General features: G+C 43.1%; 1 long non-coding RNA gene across 1 annotated transcript in view; it reads left to right on the forward strand.

Annotated features, from left to right (window-relative positions):
• Positions 1–20,791, forward strand: part of LOC139268522 (uncharacterized) — a 295,271-nt gene extending 274,480 nt beyond the window's left edge. The window contains exons 3-4 of the long non-coding RNA XR_011594048.1: positions 18,977–19,172; positions 20,768–20,791. This is a non-coding gene — a long non-coding RNA (uncharacterized lncRNA). The remainder of the gene's footprint in view (positions 1–18,976; positions 19,173–20,767) is intronic.
• The last annotated feature ends 1,518 nt before the right edge of the window (positions 20,792–22,309 follow it).

The raw sequence follows: 22,309 nt of genomic DNA on the forward strand, positions 1-22,309 counted from the left end.
TTTATTTCACTGGTAATGCGATACACTTGTAGATCTAGGTTGGAGCTGTAAATGAAGCCATAAATAACATGGCTTGTTTGAAGTGAACTACAGGCACAAAATTTGAACAATGATGTTGTCAAATGAAAGCAAAGCAGCAATACAATTGAAAAGACAGAATCTGTATTTTGAATAAATCTCAGCCTCTTAGACCTTCATAGAAACTGTTTAAGACCGGGCATCTGTGAAGGGGCTCTTTTCAATTTTAAAGATGCATAAAGGTTGGAATAATGTGTTGAAAATAGGTGGGTTAAGAGAGCCTTTGAAGAATGATTTTTTTTGTTGGAAAATTATTCAATAGAATATAACTCCAAAGCGTGACCAGATCAAACTAAAGTAGCAAAGAATATTACAATAGTCACATCAAGAATATAGTCTCTTTTGACAGGAATGAGAACAGGAAAGGTCAACAGAACAAAATCTACTCACTGGTCTTCTGTGTAGATAGTATAACAACTATTCAAAAATGATTTGGAAAAATATCTGGTCCAGAATGTGATTGATGGTTATTTCAAAGAGATAACTGTGGGCATATATGATCAAACACTTAATGGAACATATCCAAGTGAGAGTCAAATATTTAACCTTTTATCATAGGTTGGGCAAAAACCTGAGATTCAACTAAATTTTCACCAGTTCAAATAATCCAGTCTTGTATGTTTAGGTGAAAATAAACTTTTCTGCACAAACTAAGGTACTGGGGGTAACAAGGCGGGTGGGCAGTTAAAATCAATCAGGAGACTTACTTGCCAATGTCCCATCCCATAGTCCTCAATTTTAACCTGCTCTTCTGACCAGGCGGTAAGGACACCCACCTGAAACTGGAGTCTTCAAATATGCAGCTGATACCAATATATCAAGTCAAATATACTGTTAGCGTGAATGTTTTCTCAGAAGAATCTCTCAACACTCAGAATCGGTTCCAATGCCAATGCGGCCTTTATTAACGCCAGCAGGGAGGAAGCCTCAGGACTGGATCCAGGCACTTCACTCCGCAGAACAAAGGGTTTCATGGATCTTTATATGTTTTACAACAGTTTACTACAGTTACATACAACAGTTTACTACAGTTACATTAGACCAATAGATAGAGTTAGTCTCTAAACATAAAGTGGCTCATGTGTTGCCAAGAGATGTGTTGCTAAGGGGTGTGTTGCTAGGAATGACTCATGTGTCTTGTAACATGGCCTGGGCCTCCCTTATCTTACTGTCCTTGGATGCTGTCTTTGGTAGCCTCCTTATTAGAGTTACATATTCGGTTCTTGTCAGCTCGGGCTGATTCATGCCCTCGTTATGTGATGTAGGCCCCCCTTATCTCTATTTCTCGGGGCTCTGCTATGTGGAGTTATAATGGTTTGTTATAGTTATCTTGTATCAAAGGCATTCCTGGCAGTGGGCCTCACAGGGTTATTGCTCGGTCAGCCTCAGTCAATAGTTCACAGCTTGACTACCTGATTTCCCATCATGCCTGGGCAGCCATTTTATGTGTGGCCACTTTAAACATATATGAGTTTAGATATATTCAGCAGGTGCCTAATGCCTACAACATATACTACAACCAGATACAGAACAAAACATCTTCTGCTTTGCTCAAACAGCATGCCTGAACCCAAGACGACTATTCCTTACCAGCAAATCAGATCTTATCATAGCCATGATCCAGATATGAACGTAAGAGCTGAATGCCAGAGAGAAGAGAGCAGCTGCCTTGAATCAAGTATGCATTTGATCAAGTATTGGTAAAGGTATGCCAACAAAACTGAGAGTCAAAAGGAAAATCTTCCAGTGTCTTGAGTCATATCTGACACAAAAGAAGATGTTCATGGCTGTTGGAAGCTAGACATCGTAATCCCAACACATCATTGTTGGAGTTCCTCAACAAAGCATTCTTGTCCCAACCAGATTCAACTTCTTCAGCAATGACCTTCTCACCATCATAAGGACTCTGATTATTCCACAGTGTTCAGCTCCATTCATAACTGATCCATTAATGAATGAATCCATATCAGCCTACAGCAGGAGTTTGACAACATCCAGGATAGTAAATCGCAATTACCATTTGAATTACCTTCGGAACCTGAGCCTTTAACCTCTTTTTACACTTCCTTCTCACGCTTTTTCTCTCTTTCCCTCAATGGTCAATATCTAACATGTTGTAAAATTGTAGTGTAGCTCCTTCTGACATTTTACTATGTTAAAAGCGCTATATAAATAAAAGTTATATATTAATATTATTATTACCTAAGTGCCAAGCAATGGCCAACTCCAACAAGCAAAACCCCAACCACCTTCCCTTGATTTCCAATGGTACCATCACTGAGCCTCCCATCATCATCATTTTCGGGGTTACCATTGGCCTAAAGCTTTAATGGACTAGCCATATCAAGAACAATGAGTGGGTCACCTTCTGACCCCTCAAAGCCTTTCCTCCATCTACAAAGCTCAAGTCAGGTGCGTGATGGAATACTCATCACTCACCTGGATGGTACAGCCACAAGAACACTCTAGAAAGGTAGTACCAGCCAGAACAGAGCTGCTCACTCAGTTGGTGCCCCTGCATCTGAACTCCAAAACTCAATATGCATTGTCTACGGGATGCACTGCAGCAACTCATCCAAGGTTTGCTTCAACGGCACTCCCTTTTTGCATGGCCTCTACCACTGAGAACGACAAGACCAGCAATAATGTGTGAGCACCATCATCTCCTAGTCACACATATAATGCTGACTTGGACATATATCGCCATTCCTTCATCAGTGCTGAGTCAGTATCCTGGAATTTTCTATCTGTGAGAACACTATCACCACAAAGGTGGCAGCTATTCAAGGAGTCAATTCAGTGCAATTGGAGATGGACAATAAATGCAGCCTTACCAGTGTCACCACATTCAAAGAACAGGTAAAAAAAAAAGTAGAAAATGTCCTCTCTGTGAGATTGCCAATTTAATACAAATTTATTTGGAACTACTGGCAATCTTGATTGTGCCCATTGAGAATTGGTTTGTGATTTCTGCAACGCATTTTATGTAGAATTCTCCAGCCAACAAAGGAGGAGACTATCAGTACAGAGCTTTATTTGAACACAATTTTAAAAAAATGTATTCATTCATGGGATGCGTGTGTCTCTGGCAAGACCAGCATTTATTGCCCATCCCTAATTGCCCTTGAGAAGGTGGCGGTGAGCTGTCTTCTTGAATCGCTGTAGTCCGCATGGTGAAGGTACTCCCACAGTGCTGTTAGGGAGGGAGTTCCAGGATTTTGACCCAGCGACTATTAAGGAATGACGATATATTTCCAATTCAGAATGATGACTTGGAGAGGAATTTGGAGGTAATGGTGTTCCCATGCGCCTGCTGCCCTAGTCCTTCTAGGTGGTAGAGGTCGTGGGTTTTGGAGGTGCTGTTGAAGAAGCCTTGGCAAGTTGCTGCAGTGCATCTTGTAGATGGTAATACACTGGAGCCACATTACACCAGTGATGGAGGAAGTGAATGCTTAAGGTGATGGATGGAGTGCTGATCAAGCGGGCTGCTTTGTTCCCAGAAGTGAAATGGAAGTGTGCTAAACCACTGTAACATCCATCCTGCATTCTTAAGTAACATTTAGCTAGAAGCTTCGTAAGTTTATTATCATATCCCCTCATTCTCTCTGGTTCTGGACAAAGGACTTGCATAAGTTACTCAAGCAATACTTAGGAACTGCTATGGCTGAATGGAGTTGGCTAAAGCTTTTCATTTTTCAGCCTCATCAGTCAGTGATAATTGTTCTTATATTGTACATAGAGAATAATAAGTAGCTGGGAGTGAGTTATAGGGCAGTATTTCATTTGTGTGGTTCTTATGAACATCAACAGAAACCTGGGACTGAATTATTGCCTTATCTTATTGCCAGATACTTGCTATAAGTATAATTTATTCTTTTCAAAGTTAGTTTATTTTACTTTTCTTACTGCCATTCAACAAGCGTGCATAATGTGATAAAAGCTGGATGTCCGAGGTCAAAGGGTAATAAAGATGGTAGAGATACATGACTGGTACGTGTATAGAATTATATGATTTGCACTATCGTAGTAGAAGTTCTTTATCTCCAACAGTGGATTGCCTGCCAATAAACTATGGAATATATATTCTAAATATACTGCAATCCATGTACCTGTATTTTATATTATAAATCTTATGGAGGGTCATCATCATCATAGGCAACCACTCGAAATCGAGGAAGACTTGCTTCCACTCTAAAAGTGAGTTCTCAGGTGACTGTACAGTCCAATATAGGAATTACAATCTCTGTCACAGGTGGGACAGACAGTCATTGAAGGAAAGGGTGGGTGAGGTGTCTGCTTTGCCACACGCTCCTTCCGCTGCCTGCGCTTGTTTTCTGCATGCTCTTGGCGACGAGACTCGAGGTGCTCAGTGCCCTTCCGGATGCTCTTCCTCCACTTATGGCAGTCTTGGGCCAGGGATTCCCAGGTCTTGGTGGGAATGTTGCACTTTATCAAGGAGGCTTTGAGGGTCTCCTTGAAACGTTTCCTCTGCCCACCTGGGGATCGCTTACCGAGTAGGAGTTCAGAGTAGAGCACTTGCTTTGGGAGTCTTGTGTCAGGCATACGAACAATGTGGCCTGCTCAACGGAGCTGGTCGAGTGTGGTCAGTGCTTCGATGCTGGGGATGTTGGCCTGACCGAGAACACTGGTGTTGGTGCGTCTATCCTCCCAGTGGATTTGCAGGATCTTGCGGAGACAGCGTTGGTGGTATTTCTCCAGTGATTTGTGGTGTCTGCTGCATATGGTCCACGTCTCTGAGCCATATAGGAGGGCGAGTATCACTACAACCCTGTAGACCATAAGCTTGGTGCCAGATTTGAGATCCTGGTCTTCGAACACTCTCTTCCTCAGGTGACCGAAAGCTGCGCTGGCGCACTGGAGGCAATGTTGGACCTCGTCGTCGAAGTTTTCCCTTGCTGATAGTAGGCACCTGAGGTATGGAAAATGGTCCAAGGCCGTGCCGTGGATTTTGATGGCTGGGGGGCAGTGCTGTGTGGCGGGGTCAGGTTGGTGGAGGACCTTTGTCTTACGGATGTTTAGTGTAAGGCCCATGCTGTCGTACACCTCGGTGTTGACGATGGCTTGGAGTTCAGCCTCTGAATGTGTGCAGACACAAGCGTCGTCGCGTACTGTAGTTCGACGACAGAGGATGGGACAGTCTTGGATCTAGCCTGGAGGCGACAAAGGTTGAACAGGTTCCCACTGGTTCTATAGTTTAGTTCCACTCCAGCGGGGAGCTTGTTGAGCGTGAGATGGAGCATTGCAGCGAGGAAGATCGAGAAGAGGGTTGGCTACATAAGTAGCTGGCAGTGAGTTACAGGGCAGTATTTCATTTGTGTGGTTCTTATGAACATCAACAGAATCCTGGGACTGAATTATTGCCTTATCTTATTGCCAGCTACTTGCTATAAGTATAATTTATTCTTTTCAAAGTTAGTTTATTTTACTTTTCTTACTGCCATCCAACAAGTGCACATAATGTGATAAAAGCTGGATGTCCGAGGTCAAAGGGAATAAAGATGGTGGAAATATATGACTGGAACGTGTATAGTATTATATGATTTACACTATCGTAGTACAAGTTCTTTATTTCCAGCAGTGAATTGCCTGCCAATAACCTATGGAATATTCTAAATATATTGTAATCCATGTACTTGTATTATATTATAAATCTTATGTAGGGTATACATTTCATGTCCACAAAACCTTACTTCTTGTTGCCACAATGATAAGTCACACCTTTTATGTCAAGACTTGACATTGAAGATTGCTTTGTAAACATTTGTAATAAGAAAATTATTTTTAAAGATCTGAACATTTCCCATCTTGTCATGATGTATTTGTGGTTACTTGCCACTGGGTGGCGCTGTCCAGAGTTCCAGAGTTACTGTTTCTCCCATTTTAGTTCTAGTTCCAGAAAAATGATTTCTTCACTTTTTATAAACATTTTCAATATTTCCAATGCTCCCCCTTTTAGGGCTGCCCTTCACATATTCATATTTTGTCATTCTCCCCGCTGTGCTCCAATCCCGCTGGCCTTTCCCCCAGGTCATCCTCTTCACTCCAGGCTCTGTATCTTCTTCCTCCATTCTCTCCGCCACCTCTCAGGGCCAGCTGCAATCCACAGTTTCCAGGCTCTAACTCTTCTCATCCCACTCTGCAGCCCCAGTCTGCTCAATCTTTCCTGATAGGAGCACCCTACAATTCTGGTAACATCCTTGTAAATCTTCTCTGCACTTTCTCCAGTGCTTCAATATCATTTTTTGTAGTATGGAAAGCACAGAACTTCACACATACTCCGTGTGGCCTAACTAATGTTCTATATAAATTTAACATTACCTCACTGCTTTTGTATTTGAATCCTCTAGAAATGACCCCAAGGACTTTGTTTGCCTGGGTGAAAATTGGAATTGAAGATAAAAATGAAAAGGGGAAGTTGAAGGACAGAAATGTAGATATTAATTTAAAAATTAATTACAAACAATTCTTCTAAAAATTGTGAACTTACACAAACTACAAATGGAGAGGCTGGAGCTGGATAAAGGAGATTTACTGGTGTGTGTAATATAAACTAAACTGATGTTAGATAAGCAGAAGAGCTGCCACAGCACCATCTACTGGATGGAGAGCTGAATTGCGAGAACCCACTGTAGACAGAGCAGCATGGTTACAGTCACGATAGTATTATTTGTGACTTTGGTTATGACCTGATTGGGCGCGGTCAAACATGGAGTTCCAAGAAAGATGGACATGGATTTGAGAGGTAACAACACATTCAAGGCATTGTCAGCCATGGCTCAGTGGGTAGCATTCTTACGTCTGAGTCAGAAGGTTGTGGGGTCAAGTCCCACTCCAGAGACTTGAGCACAAAAATCTAGGCTGAGACTCCGTTGCAGTGCTGAGGGAGTGCTGCACTGTTGGAGGTGCCATCTTTTGGATAAGAGGATAAGCCGAGGCCCCGTCCTGCTCTCTCAGGTGGACGTAGTTCTAAGAAGAGCAGGGGAATTATTCCCGGTGTCCTAGCCACTACTTACCCCTCAATCAACATAAGAACATAATAAAAAATAGATTATGGAAGCTTGCTGTGCACAAATTGGCTGCTACGTTCCCTACATTACAACTGTGAATATACTTCAAATGTACTTAATTGGCTGCAAAGCGCTTTGGGGTGTTGTGAGGTTGTGAGGCAATTATTTCCTTTTTTTTCATTTTTATATATTCTAAATAAATAAATAAACAATATTTTGGGTATTATAAGCAAATGATACACTGGGGCTAGCTCTATGGTCAGGCCAAAAATTGATCCGTGCTCCCAGCACCTACATGTATAGCCAGGCTAGCAGCATGGCAACCGAACACCACACATTCTGCAGGACTCTGAGTATTTGTGTAATGAAATCATGTTTCCTATGAGTTAGGAGTTTTATTGGGTCTGTGGGAGTGCAGCTGCTCTTAAAGGGCTGCTGCACTTTATAAAGATGCAGCAATTTTTGTTCAAGTTTTAAATAATGGAGAACATGGCTGGGGCAGCTCCCATAATGGTCCCTTTCAGTGCAGAAAGCTGAAGGCCTCACTGGAGGAGGTGACCCTGGGGAAAGTGACAAGTTTTAAGGGACAACATTAGGAAATTATCAACACACATGCTTACACTATCTCAAAGAGCCAGCACCAGGGAATCAAATACTGCTGGAGGGATAAAAACATAAGAACATAAGAAATAGGAGCAGGAGTAGGCCACCTGGCCCCTCAAGCCTGCTCTGCCATTTAATAACATCATGGTTGATCTGATCATGGACTCAACTCCACTTCCCTGCCCGCTCCGCATAACCCTTTATTCCCTTATCGCTCAAAAATCTGTCTATCTCCACCTTAAATATATTCAATGACACAGCCTCCACAGCTCTCTGGGGCAGAGAATTTCATAGATTTACAACCTGCTGAGAGAAGAAATTCCTCCTCATCTCAGTTTTAAATGGGCAACCCCTTATTCTGAGACTATGTCCCCTAGTTTTAGTTTCCCCTATGAGTGGAAATATCCTCTCTGCATCCAACTTGTCTAGCTCCCTCATTATCTTATATGTTTCGATAAGATCACCTCTCATTCTTCTGAACTCCAATGTGTATAGGCCCAACTTACTCAACTTATCTTCATACGTCAACCCCCTCATCTCCAGATCAACGTGGTGAACCTTTTCTGAACAGCCTCCAATGCAAGTATATCCTTCCTTAAATACGGAGACCAAAACTGTACGCAGTACTCTAGGTGTGGCCTCACCAATACCCTGTACAGTTGAAGCAGAACTTCTCTGCTTTTATACTCTATCCCCCTTGCAATAAAGACCAACATCCTCTTTGCCTTCCTGATTACTTGCTGTACTTGAATACTAACTTTATGTGTTTCATGCACAAGGACTCCCAGGTCCCTCTGTATTGCAGCACTTTGCAATTTTTCTCCATTTAAATTATAATTTGCTTTTCTATTTTTTCTGCCAAAGTGGATATCCTCACATTTTCCCACATTATACTCCATCTGCCAAATTTTTGCCCACTCACTTAGCCTGTCTATAATCCCTTTGCAGATTTTTAATGTCCTCACAGTTTGCTTTCCCACCCATTTTTGTATCATCAGCAAACTTGGCTACATTACACTCAGTCCCTTCATCCAAGTCAGTAATATAGATTGTAAATAGTTGAGGACCCAGCACCGATCCTTGCGGCAACACACTAGTCACGGTTTGCCAACCGGAAAATGACCCATTTATCCCGACTCTCGGTTTTCTGTTAGTTAGCCAATCCTCTATTCATGCTAATATATTACCCCCAATCCTGTGAACTTTTATCTTGTGCAGTAACCTTTTATGTGGCACCTTATCGAATGCCTTCAGGAAATTCAAATACACCACATCCACTGGTTCCCCCTTATCCACCCTACTCGTTACATCCTCAAAGAACTCTAGCAAATTTGTCAAACACGATTTTCCTTTCATAAAACCATGCTGTCTCTGCTTGATTAAATTATGCTTTTCCAAATGTCCCGCTACTGCTTCCTTAATAATGGACTCCAGCATTTTCCCAATGATAGATATTAGGCTAATTGGTCTAAAGTTTCCTGTTTTTTGTCTGTCTCCCTTTTTAAATAGGGGTGTTACGTTTGCGGTTTTCCAATCCGCTGGGACTGCCCCAGAATCCAGGGAATTTTGGTAGATTACAACCAATGCATCCACTATCTCTGCAGCCACTTCTTTTAAGACCCTAGGATGTAAGCCATCATGTCCAGGGGGCCTTGTCCGCCTTTAATCCCATTATTTTACCGAGTACTACTTCATTAGTGATAGTGATTGTTTTAAGTTCCTCCCTCCCTATAGCCCCTTGATTATCCATGATTGGGATGTTTTTAGTGTTTTAGAAACATAGAAAATAGGTGCAGGAGTGGGCCATTCGGCCCTTCGAGCCTGCACCACCTTTCAATAAGATCATGGCTGATCATTCCCTCAGTATCCCTTTCCTGCTTTCTCTCCATACCCCTTGATCCCTTTAGCCATAAGGGCCATATCTAACTCCCTCTTGAATATATCCAATGAACTGGCATCAACAACTCTCTGCGGTAGGGAATTCCACAGGTTAACAACTCTCTGAGTGAAGAAGTTTCTCCTCATCTCAGTCCTAAATGGCCTACCCCTTATCCTAAGACTATGTTCCCTGGTTCTGGAGACACTGGAGCTGCTTTCAATATCCCCATGGTGCGTTCGATGAAAATTTGGGTGGAAATGTGAGGCTTATTTTACTTTCCTTTGTATCCTTGATGTGAGGGTTCTGAACTGATGCCATTCGGCATCAGTCATCTGTGCATTTTTGCTGTTTCTTGAAAGAGTTGTGGCACCATCGTCTGTTATAAAGAAAGAACGACGGATTTAAAAAGTGCCTTTCATGACCACCAGACGTCTCAAAGCGCTTTACAACCAATGAAGTACTTTTGGAGCGTAGTCACTGTTGTAATGTGGGAAATACGGCAGCCAATTTGTGCACAGCAAACTCCCACAAACAGCAATGTGATAATGATCAGATAATCTGTTTTTGTTATGTTGATTGAGGGATAACTATTGGCCAGGACACAGGGGATAATTCCCCTGCTCTTCTTCGAAATAGTGCTATGGGGTCTTTTACGTCCACCTGAGAGAGCCGACGGGGCCTCAGTTTAATATTTCATCTGAAAGATAAAAGCAGCTAGGTTACTGCCAAGATTCTTGGAGTTATTCAATTCTAGAGAACCAAGTCTACTTGAACATTGATGGAATTAAATTCTTTGTGATTCGTATATGTCACAGGATTATTATTTGGCAATCTAACAGCAACTTGGGTGCCATAATTGATACCTTTCACTCTTGGGAGCCAAGCCAAGGTAGAAGTGTTGGGTTCTCTCCAGTTGTCTCCTCCTTTTCATTGGGAAAGTGACGTTTCTGACAAACGGAGCTGCAGGGGTATATGTACCACTGACTTCATTGGCAAACATCACCGGTAGTAGCTTGAAATGAGCCAGAAGCAAAAAGGCTTGATACAATGGCGACTTCACAGCAACAGGCCTGTGCTGGATGTTGTCTTCAGGTCATCACCCAATACAAGGCAAATTTAGTAGCTGCTTCCTTGCTGAAGTATAGACTGTGAAAGTGGGTCTCTTCTGACATGCCCAGGTAACTGTGTCTGAGTTGGATAAAGTAGTTCCTGCGACATGTGCAGGTGGCACCTGCAGTGCCAGTGCACCTGCCTCTCCTCCCTCTGTTTAAAGTCCTTTTTCTGCTCCAACCCACAGTCACTGGCAAGGAAAATTGAATGGTCAACACTGCTTGCAGCTACAGAGGTGGGAGCCAAAGTGCTGTTTTTGGAAGCATGCGCCACATGGGTTCTGAAGTGAAGCAAAGCAGCAGCAGGAAGCACCGTCAAAAAGGGAGTTTGAAGTTCAATAACTTAAACAATAAAAAGTTGCCAGGATGCTATTGTCAGCAATATAGTCTCTTCTTCTTTGGCAGACCCCCGGAGTCAAGGATGACTTGCTTCCACACTAATATCAGTTCTAAGGTGACTAATGAGTCCATTGTGGGATCTACAGACTCTGCACTAGGTGGGCAGGTGGTGTTTGAAGAGATGGGTGGGTGGGGTGCTTGGTTTGACGTATGCCCCTTCCGCTGTTTGTGCTTGGCTTCCGTGTGTCCGGTGCCTTCTCGGATGCTTCTCCTCCACTTTGAGCAGTCTTGGGCCAGGGATTCCCAAGCGTCGTTGGGGATGTTATATTTTTTCAAGGAGGCTTTGAGGGTGTCCTTGAAGCGTTTTCTCTACTCTTCTGGGACTCGCCTGCCGTGAGGAATATAGTAAGCGTCAGGAATATAGTAACCTTCCTTTAAATGGTGGAGTTCTTTAATGAATAGCTAGCAAACATCCCAACACTCACTTTAAACAGGTGCTCAATAAATCGAGCGGTGCATTGCAAGAAGACACTAGAATTGTGCTTGGGATCGATTAGTATGCATTTACATAATTGTCTAGTCACTAATGAATGACATGACAGAAGTGCTGCCACAAAAACTGCCAGAACTTTTCCTTCAACAGAAGCAGGAATGCAATGCCGAGTGCTGTGAGGCTGCACTTCCTGATTTTGCTGCAAAGGGGCAGTGCCACAAGCGCTCCACCGCACAATCAGCTCTACTATATAGCATGAAATGCATATTACAGGTACAGCGCCTAAAATCCGGAACCCTCGGGACCGAGGCCGTTCCGGACTTCGTATTTTTCCGGACTTTTGAACATGTTTCTGATGTCTGAAGTCCGGAAACGCCCGAGCCCAGGTTCGGGTATTTCCGGATTTTGGAATGCCAGAAGAGCGTCCCGAGTCCGGAAATGCCTGGGCCCAGGTTCCAATATTTCCAGTTTTTCAACGTCATTTTGTAGTTCTTCTCTTCACAGGCCTTGTAGTCCTCGCTTCTTCGCAACGCATGGTAAGTCTCCCTCTTTTGTTTTTGTACCTGTATGTTTTGGAAGGTAGTCTGATGCCTTGTGTACCTGTACCTGTACTTGAAAAGTTCTTAAAAGTTCTTAGGAACATTCCTTGTGTTAAAAGAGGCTTCTACCCTGTAGTGTATTTTCACCATGTGAGCTTCCCGGCACAGTGCAGCCTTGTAATCCTCGCTTCTTCGCAATGCATGGTAAGTGTCCCTCTCTTGTTTTTGTACCTGTATGTTTTGGAAAGTAGTTTGATGCCCTGTACCCCTGTACTTGTAGATTGTACAGTACAGTACTTGAATGCAAAGTTCGTAGGAACATTCCCTGGGCTAAAAGAGGCTTCTATGTTTTTTCACCATACTAATTAATGTGAGCTTCCCGGCCTGTAACTTTTGCTACCATCTTCAAAGTTGAAAAGAATGAAATATAATAAAGGTTTTTAATTTGTAAAAATGGTTAAGTTATGAAATATAAAACAGTAAATGAAGGCTTTTATTTGGTAAACAGAGTAAAAATAAACAGGTACAGTTACAATTACAATTGACTGGAGGTTGTGCTTGAGGTAGAGGGCTCAGCTATGATGTCTGGGGCTGATGATGGGCCAGCAATAAGATCATCAAATGTGGAAATTACTGGTGTAGTTGCATGCTGTAGGTCTTGGGCCTTCTGATATTTAATATTGTTGTTGGTTGAAATAATTTGGGCTTTTCTTTCACTAATTTTTCCCGAATTCTGTAGACCTGCAGTATTTCTTCTCCACTTATGTGTTGCTCTAAGGCGTTAATTAATTCTTGACAAAGATTGATTGCTTTGTCAATGGGCACTTTTTCGACTTGATCACAGGCATCAACATCATCCTCACTGCTTTCATCCTTTTGGAGCATCGTTGTCTATGTCCATGACTTCTGCGACATCGTCCTCATTGAATTCCTGCGCAGCTTCACAAGTCAGCCCTCTCGCATAATCTAAAAGTTGGTCAATCTTTGCTTTCTCCCTGGACACACGGAAGCCTTGAAAGTCCTGAGGAGCATCATCAGCATCATCATCAACAAACATAGAAACATAGACATAGAAACATAGAAAATAGGTGCAGGAGTAGGCCATTCGGCCCTTCTAGCCTGCACCGCCATTCAATGAGTTCATGGCTGAACATTCAACTTCAGTACCCCATTCCTGCTTTCTCGCCATACCCCTTGATTCCCCTAGTAGTAAGGACCTCATCTAACTCCTTTTTGAATATATTTAGTGAATTGGCCTCAACAACTTTCTGTGGTAGAGAATTCCACAGGTTCACCACTCTCTGGGTGAAGAAGTTCCTCCGCATCTCGGTCCTAAATGGCTTACCCCTTATCCTTAGACTGTGACCTCTGGTTCTGGACTTCGCCAACATTGGGAACATTCTTCCTGCATCTAACCTGTCTAACCCAGTCAGAATTTTAAACGTTTCTATGAGGTCCCCTCTCATTCTTCTGAACTTCAGTGAATACAAGCCCAGTTGATCCAGTCTTTCTTGATAGGTCAGTCCCGCCATCCCGGGAATCAGTCTGGTGAACCTTCGCTGCACTCCCTCAATAGCAAGAATGTCCTTCCTCAGGTTAGGAGACCAAAACTGTACACAATACTCCAGGTGTGGCCTCACCAAGGCCCTGTACAACTGTAGCAACACGTCCCTGCCCCTGTACTCAAATCCCCTTGCTATGAAGGACAACATGCCATTTGCTTTCTTAACCGCCTGCTGCACCTGCATGCCAACCTTCAATGACTGATGTACCATGACACCCAGGTCTCTTTGCCCCTCCCCTTTTCCTAATCTGTCACCATTCAGATAATAGTCTGTCTCTCTGTTTTTACCACCAAAGTGGATAACCTCACATTTATCCACATTATACTTCATCTGCCATGCATTTGCCCATTCACCTAACCTATCCAAGTCGCTCTGCAGCCTCACAGCATCCTCCTCGCAGCTCACACTGCCACCCAACTTAGTGTCATCCGCAAATTTGGAGATACTACATTTAATCCCCTCATCTAAATCATTAATGTACAGTGTAAACAGCTGGGGCCCTAGCACAGAACCTTGCGGTACCCCACTAGTCACTGCCTGCCATTCTGAAAAGTACCCATTTACTCCTACTCTTTGCTTCCTGTCTGACAACCAGTTCTCAATCCATGTCAGTACACTACCCCCAATCCCATGTGCTCTAACTTTGCACATCAATCTCTTGTGTGGGACCTTGTCGAACACCTTCTGAAAGTCCAAATATACCACATCAACTGGTTCTCCCTTATCCACTCTACTGGAAACATCCTCAAAAAATTCCAGAAGATTTGTCAAGCATGATTTTCCTTTCACAAATCCATGCTGACTTGGACCTATCATGTCACCTCTTTCCAAATGCACTGCTATGACATCCTTAATAATTGATTCCATCATTTTACCCACTACCGATGTCAGGCTGACCGGTCTATAATTCCCTGTTTTCTCTCTCCCTCCTTTTTTAAATATAGTTGATGGCCAGGTGTTATGCCTAGCATTGACCAAGGTGTCTGCAGTTACCAAGTTTCCATGCATCTGCAGCTGCCCATATGGCTTTTATTTCTATGCCTGTGTTCACAGCATTAAGTAAACACCTCGTAAACTTGTTTTTGTACAGACACTTCATCGATCTCAAAATTCCTTGGTCCATTGGCTGTATCAGTGATGTAATATTTGGAGGTAAGTAGATTCCATGGACATTATCCTTTACCAGAAGCTCAGCATCGGGAAATGCTGAGCAATTGTCTAGCAGCAAGTATATTTTGCAGTTTCTCAAGGACAGCTTCCGTGCAATGAGCACGCGCCTGAGGGACAAAATGCTTCTCAAACCAGTTCAGAAAGATTACCCTGGTTACCCATGCTTTCTTATTGGCATAATAATGCACAGGCAATACTCTCAAACCCTTGAACCATCTTGGACACTGGCTTCTCCCAATGACCATAAGCTTACACTTATGTGTCCCAGCCGCATTTGCAGCAGCAAACACAGTCAACCTATCCTTGGCGTCTTTTACACCTTCTAGCTGCGTTTCTTCTGCTGCTGCTAATGTCTTTCGCGGTACGTAGCGCCAAAACAGTGCTGTCTCGTCAGCATTGTACATTTGCTCAGGCGAAAGGTTTTCATCAGCAATTAGTTTGATGAACTTACCAATATAATTTTCAGCTGCCTCATGACCTTCTGAGGCTTTCTCACCACATACTTTCAGTTGCCTGATGCCATGATGCCTTTTAAATTTGGCTAGCCAACCAGAAGCGTACTCGCATGGAGTTTCAATCCCCAATTGTGCATGGAATATTTTAGCTTGTTGCACCACCATTGGGCCAGACAAAGGAACCTTTTCACTTCGCCTCTATCGCCACCATTCCATCACTGCTCGATCCAAATCATCACATTTCAGCTTATGCATACTTTTTCTCTTACTCATTTCCTTATGATCATCACTTTCCGCATAAAACTTCATGAGCTGTTCTTTCTGATTTCTGATATCATAGATAGTGGAGAGTCCAACACCATACTCCTCACTCAATCTTCTCACTGAAGCACCTCTATTTAATCTCTGAAGTAACTCTACTTTCTTGGCAATTGAAAGTGAACTATGCTTCCTCTTTCCTTTATCTGAACCCATTGGGGTATCTGTTGGCCTTTTTGACATGTTTGCAATGACACAACACAAATTCACAATCTTTACCTGTGCAGATCTTTAAATCGGGAAAAACAGATCGAGTCAGGTTGGGGGGTCTGATCATGGGGTGTAGGTGGGGCAGGTGGGGTAGCCCTATAATGTTTAATGCCACAATTTTTTTTAATGCTGAATTTAAAAGTACATGTACAGTACAGGTACAGGTAGTATTTTTTATTGCAGGTACAAGTGTGCAAACTTTAAAATCGCAATCTGGTCGGGTGAGGTTGGGTCAGCTCCGCTCGGAGTCATGGGGCGTTGTGATCCGATCATGCAGTTGCTGCTTTGGGGAGCTGCAGTGTGGTGCGCAGAGTTTGATTCTGGCTGGGGACTTGCGCACAGGAGCTTGGTTGGTTTTGGCCAGGGACTTGTGTGCTGTGCAGAGTTTGATTGTGGCCGGGGACCTGTGTGCTGTGCAGAGTTGCTGCGGACCCAGGAGCAGTGATACGGGTGACTGTGAAGACCTGGCCTGGAACAGGTAGAATTGGTGATTTTATTGTTGCAATTTTTGTCACTGTACAATAGTTGGATTTCATTTTTTGGCTTTTCATTTGGCCCGGCTGGTGGCGGTAACGGTTTGGCAGGGTGTCCGGATTCCGGAACATTTTACGGAATCTGGACGACCCTGCCATGGGTTGTCCCGGAGTCCGGATTCTGGAACATTCCGGATTCCAGAACCCCAGATTTTAGGCGCTGCACCTGTGTGTGTGTGTGTGTGTGTGTGCATATAATATATAAAACTAATAAATGATACAATATCAATGACACATGATATTCTGTATTCATTCAAAATAAATATATTATATACTCAATATAATAGATAAAATATTTATTAAAAACGACACTTGTATCTCATATAAAGAATAATGGATAACTGGGAATGATGACAATGTGATACTTGCATATGAGAGTTCAGATTATGCTATCAATCCATAAGGACAAAACTCAAAGGAGGGGTCAGAATTGCCCTGATTGGTGGCGGTAGCCTTCCGGGGCCGGGACTATTAGCTCCCGGTGCGGAAGTCCCGCCCCTGACACGGAATTACCCTTACCGCCCCTCAAAGGAAGCGGAGTGCAATCTCCCATGCTCCGCCTCCTTTATCGGAGGGTCCCTGGATGCCACTGGGGCAAAATGTTCAACGTTACGCCGATGCCCCGCGTAGCGCTGACGTGCTTTAATGCCCCTCCCCTTCAATTAAAGGGGAGGGCCGCTGCGCACTCTGCATGGCCTCCGATGGCCTCCACTGGACCACCAGAGCGACTGGGCCAGCAGCCCAGCACCCAAGACGGAGTGCCGGGCTGCACGATGGTTGCCCGGACCATGCTGGGGCTGCCATCGTCGAGCTGAACCGAGTCAGCCAGCAAACAAAGATGTCAGCCCGGGGCCTCCACTTTAATCTCCGCCCTCAGAGCGGATGTCGGCTCGCTGGCTTTGACATCCGCTCGCACTGAGCTTGCGGCTTGTGGAGTTTTAAGGGGTCGGCGCAGGTCGGTACGGGTCGTCGCACATGGCCATGGCGTCATCGCTGGTTGCGCGGTGGCCTCCGCAAACTCCTGGGCAATTTCCCGGGAGGCGATAATGCCCCCCCTGCCCTGGGCAAAAACTGTCTTGACTAACAGGGCTATACAATGGGGAATTTCACCCCCAAGGGTTTTATAACCATCTTCATCATAATCACTCTAGAATATCCGCTGTCTGTTATGATATATACTGTAAAATTTTATGAAGTTGATTTTATTCATTTTTTGGATCACAACTTTTGCTGTAGTAGTTGATCTGACAGATATAGATGTCCTGTGCACATTGAAGCATTGGAATTTGATTACCTTCATGCTGAAGGTTATCTACCTGCTGTAAATAAATTGAATAATAATCATCAGTTACTGTGACGTATGTGTTATAAAACTGCTATTATACTGCATACTTTGGGCTATCACAGAATTCTTTGTTTATCATGCATTCCTACCTACAGTAATTGATAATGTTTCCAGGACTTCACTGAACAGTCCGGTTTCCTATGAATCAAGTTCTAAGCATTCCATTACTGTATTTCCAAGCATCTAACCTATACTTCATGAGAACATCCACAAGGAGGTGCTATTGCACTGCAGTTAACGCAAGGTGGTGAGTACTGCCACCTAGCTGCAGTTTGTATCATGTTTTTTAATAGTATTATTTTTTAAATGAATACAGTCTAAACGAATAAATCTGTATCTAAATCAAATTATTTAAAATTAAATGGTGAACATTGACAAATTTACATGGTGGAAGTAAATTGCCAATCTTTGAAAAAAACATTATTTCGAACACGCTGTCAAACATTGACCTACTACAAGGTTTCTGCCAATATTGTTGTGCAATGTAATTAGAGGATGGATGATTTAATTTGCATACGTTATTAAATTATACCAAATCGACTTTGTTTATTTTCAAGTCAAACCTTGTTGCAGATTAAGTGATGTAGTGGCTCACAATGCTTTCCTTTTATGCAGCCAATTCTATACCCAATCTACCGATACAGGGTACAAAAAGTAGCTTGTATAAGTTAATTTGCACTTTAATTTTCCTTCTTATTCTGATGGGGAAAGGTATCGCCTTCTCTACGAGAGCCCAGCTCAATTTGGGAACTTACTGTGTGGATAATTGCAGGTGTGATCAATTAAACGTGCGACGTTTCAGCATCTAGTCTCAGAAACAACAAGAACATGGCAACTTGATGAAAGGATGAGCGACTGAATGATAAACCTTTTCAAAAAACTGAATTGATTAAAAAAAAGTTGCTTTTTAAAATTACAAAATAGTCTGGACCTATATAGAAGCATTTCTCTTTTAGCGCTCTACCAATTTAAGGACAATGACTTTGTACTGAGTTATTGAATTATGAAATGAGCTACCCCGTGGTTCAATGATTTTATCCAGTGGGTGGCTGAGGAAGGCCCCAAGTTTGAACCGCAATCTTTACAGAGTTTGCTGCTCTCAACTGGAGCGCTACAATTGCCCTCGGGTTTTGTGAGGAGAAAATCACACAGTGCTTCTGCTCTTGATTACTATCTAGTGGCCATTTCTAAATGTGTATACATGTATTATTGGTTAGAACAGAGGAACGGGAGTAGGCTATTCAGCCCCTCGAGTCTGTTTCGCCATTCAATTAGATCATGGCTGATCTATGCCTCTGGTGTTCCCATGCAGGTCGGGGCCATAAAATTAGCGGTGAGCAGCGGCCTGGGAGCAGCATGGAGGCCCCGACCTGTGTGAGAACACCAGCAGCAGGTCGGGGCCATAAAACGAGCGTCGAGCAGCGGCCTGGGAGCAGCATGGAGGCATACTACTCCAGGGAGCAGCACAAGCTGCGACGGCAACGAAGAGTGACGTCATCAAGGTCCAGGTCGGTGATTGGAGTGTGGGCAGGTGCAGCAGGAGCGGCGAGGTCGGGGCGAAGTAGCGGCGAGTGACAGTAGAGGGATGTGATCGGGGCCCAGGAGAGGCGTGAGTTCGGAGCCAGGAGCCCAGGGGCAGCACGGGCCAGCCCACACTGCGATATGTGTGCGCACTAGGTCCGCGCAGCACAGCAGATCTCCAGTCGTCTTGGGTAATCCTTGCCACTGGACCAAGACATAACTCTGTCAAGCCCGTGTGGTGGCTGGTGTGCAACGGCCACCACACGTTAAAAAAATCCACACACAGGCATCTTCCACCCTTCAGGATGTAGTTCAGGTCCTGGAATCTTAGGCCCTTCATTGGAACACCTGTGAACTTATCCTTTTTTGGCATGGAAGCAAGTCATCCTCGTTTTGAGAGACTGCCTATGATGATGATGATGCTTGATCTATATCTTAACTCCATTTATCCACCTTAGTTCCACATCCCTTAATAACCTTGCCCAACAAAAATCTATCAATCTTTGTTTTGAAATTGACTCCTAGCCTCAACTGCTTTTTGGGGAGGGAGTTCCAAATTTTTACTACTCTTTGTGTGAAGATTGAGGGCAGAAATGAGCCCAGGGAGTTGAATGAATTGCCAACACTCACACTCAGGATCACACATTGGGTGAGGTATTTGAAAGCAACTTGCACGCATAGAACCATGCATCAGCAAGGAACCATCTTCAGGAGTGGAGGAGAATGGAAAAATCTGGTGAAGTCAAATTGGAGAGGAGGTAAACGTATATTAATATGGCAACAAAGCTTGAGAAAGCTGTCTAAAAATAAAGCTAAGTACCTTTATATGACATTATAAAGTTCTGTAATAAAGCCCTATAGAAATTATTGTGACACTAGAATAGTGATTTGGAAATCATACATTTCTATTATTACTGAAGATCATTTACAATATGAATTATGAAAATTATGGAAAATAGGCAATTAAATTATGGGATTTTAATTTCATAGTCTATTATTGTTGGACTTGTGTTTTATTTATTTATTGTTTATTTGATTCTGTATTACATATATTCTCAATAAATTATACCAAATCTATATTGTTTTTTCAGGTCAAACCTTGTTGTGGATTAAGTGATGTAATGGCTCACAATGTTTTACTTTCATACAGCTAATCCTACACCCACCCTGAGTGACACAGGTACTGGGTACAAAGAGTAACACAGCATTTCAGACCCAGGCACTAACATCCCTCGTTTTGATAAACAGAAAATGAACTAACCCTTGCAAAAATATTCTGCAGTGAATCTTAACCTAACACAATATAGTTCTTCTAGTTAACCCTTTTAGGTATTTTTTTTGCCTTTAAACATTTCAAATACAAGCAGATGTATTCCCATTTAATTACAAATTAGGATTAATTAAAGAATGTTTCTATGATACATTCATTATGAGCATTAATTATTAGTAGTATTGACAGCGATTGAATTATTGACAGTTATAAACTATCTAACATATAGTTTATTATTTTTAATAATACTTATATAAAATTCTTTATTTCCTTTTCTCTCCACTTTAATCCCTATGTCCTTTTAACTTAAAGGCCCAGAAATTGCAGTTAGCGACGTACCTACGGATACACCGCTGGCCTGCGAAAAGAATATGAACTTACCGGATAGGGCCCCTCCTTCGTGAACTTGCTGTCTGATGCTGCGTACTCGAAGGCAACTTAATGGCCCACGGATCCTAGAGGTGCAGTGTGTACAGCAGCATACCTGGGATCACATGGGCCTGGTGCTCCAATCAGTACACCGAAGGGAAAGTGTCTACCTCCGATAATGGGAACTTTCTTTATGTTGCATTACACTGATGTATTTTCAGAATAATTATAAGGATCAGGAGAATAAATAGTTCCAAAATGACCCTCTCTCTCTCTCTCTCACACACACACAGACTCACCTAAAATAATTATTTGGGAATTAATTCTTAATCTAATTTAGGAATTAGAGTTCTGATAAATTGTTATAACTATGTGAAGTGTCATATGAAATAACATGGATAGGTGATACAGGTTGGACCTTCCTTATCCAGGACTCCTTTATCCGGCACCACCCCTCGTCCGGCATGATTCTGGCGGCCGAGAGCACATGTGCAGAACCTCTACCCCAATTTTGGCCCACTGGGGCTGCGCCGATACTCGGCCTGCCGAGGGCCCGCCGACACTTCCATTGTGGCCTGCCGACACTTCGCGACCCGCCAACACTTAGGGTCTGCCCAGGGCGCTGACCTCCTCTCACCCTCCCACCTCCCTCGACCTCGGGTGGCTGACCTCCCCTCATCTGGCAAAATCCCTTATTCGACACAGGCCAGGTCCCGAGGGTGCCGGGTAAGGGAGGTTCAACCTGTACAAGCATAAATACAACAGAGTTCAAACAAATTTGAAAATGTTACATTAATCATTGGAGGTGTTTCGGAGAATTTTACAATTCATTGCAATTCGTCTCAAAGCTTTCTAATCCCTTTATGCTGATGGAAACAGTCCGTGTGCATCAACCGTAAGACATTTCGAATGTAATGCTGGGCAGTTGGTGGGCAATTCGCCCAATTCTGCGCCAGCATTTGGGATTTCCAAGGTGGTGCGGATCATCTGTCAAGGCGTTCCTTGACAGATCACAAGTTCAGGATTTAGCGCAAATGCATGCGGAAATCCCAACCTTGCGGTCAATTTCAAAGGCGGTATGATCATGTACTCTCAGAGTAGGCCGTCATACTCACCGCACAATCTGCGTTATACTGTTGGCTCGCTCATAAGTAACCACTATTCAAGAAGTGAGCTTTGACTGTAGGGAAAGCATCAGATAGATGCATCATTTGAGGTCAACGTTGTTCCAAAACAAATAAAAATGACTTCAATTCTGCTTTATGATACTTGAGTAGAAGCGTAAAAGATAGAGGAACTATCTTCACATCCTTAGGATTGTACAAGATGCTTTACAACAAATGAAAGACTGTTGAAGTGGAGTCACTGTTGTAATGTAGGAAATGCTGCAGCCAATTTGTGTACAGCAAGCTCCCACAAAGAGCAATGTGATAATGACCAGATAATCTGTTGTTTTAGTGATGTTAATTTGTCAGCACCCTGGGG

This window comes from Pristiophorus japonicus, chromosome 8 (assembly GCF_044704955.1).
Source record: "Pristiophorus japonicus isolate sPriJap1 chromosome 8, sPriJap1.hap1, whole genome shotgun sequence".
Taxonomy (NCBI): domain Eukaryota; kingdom Metazoa; phylum Chordata; class Chondrichthyes; family Pristiophoridae; genus Pristiophorus; species Pristiophorus japonicus.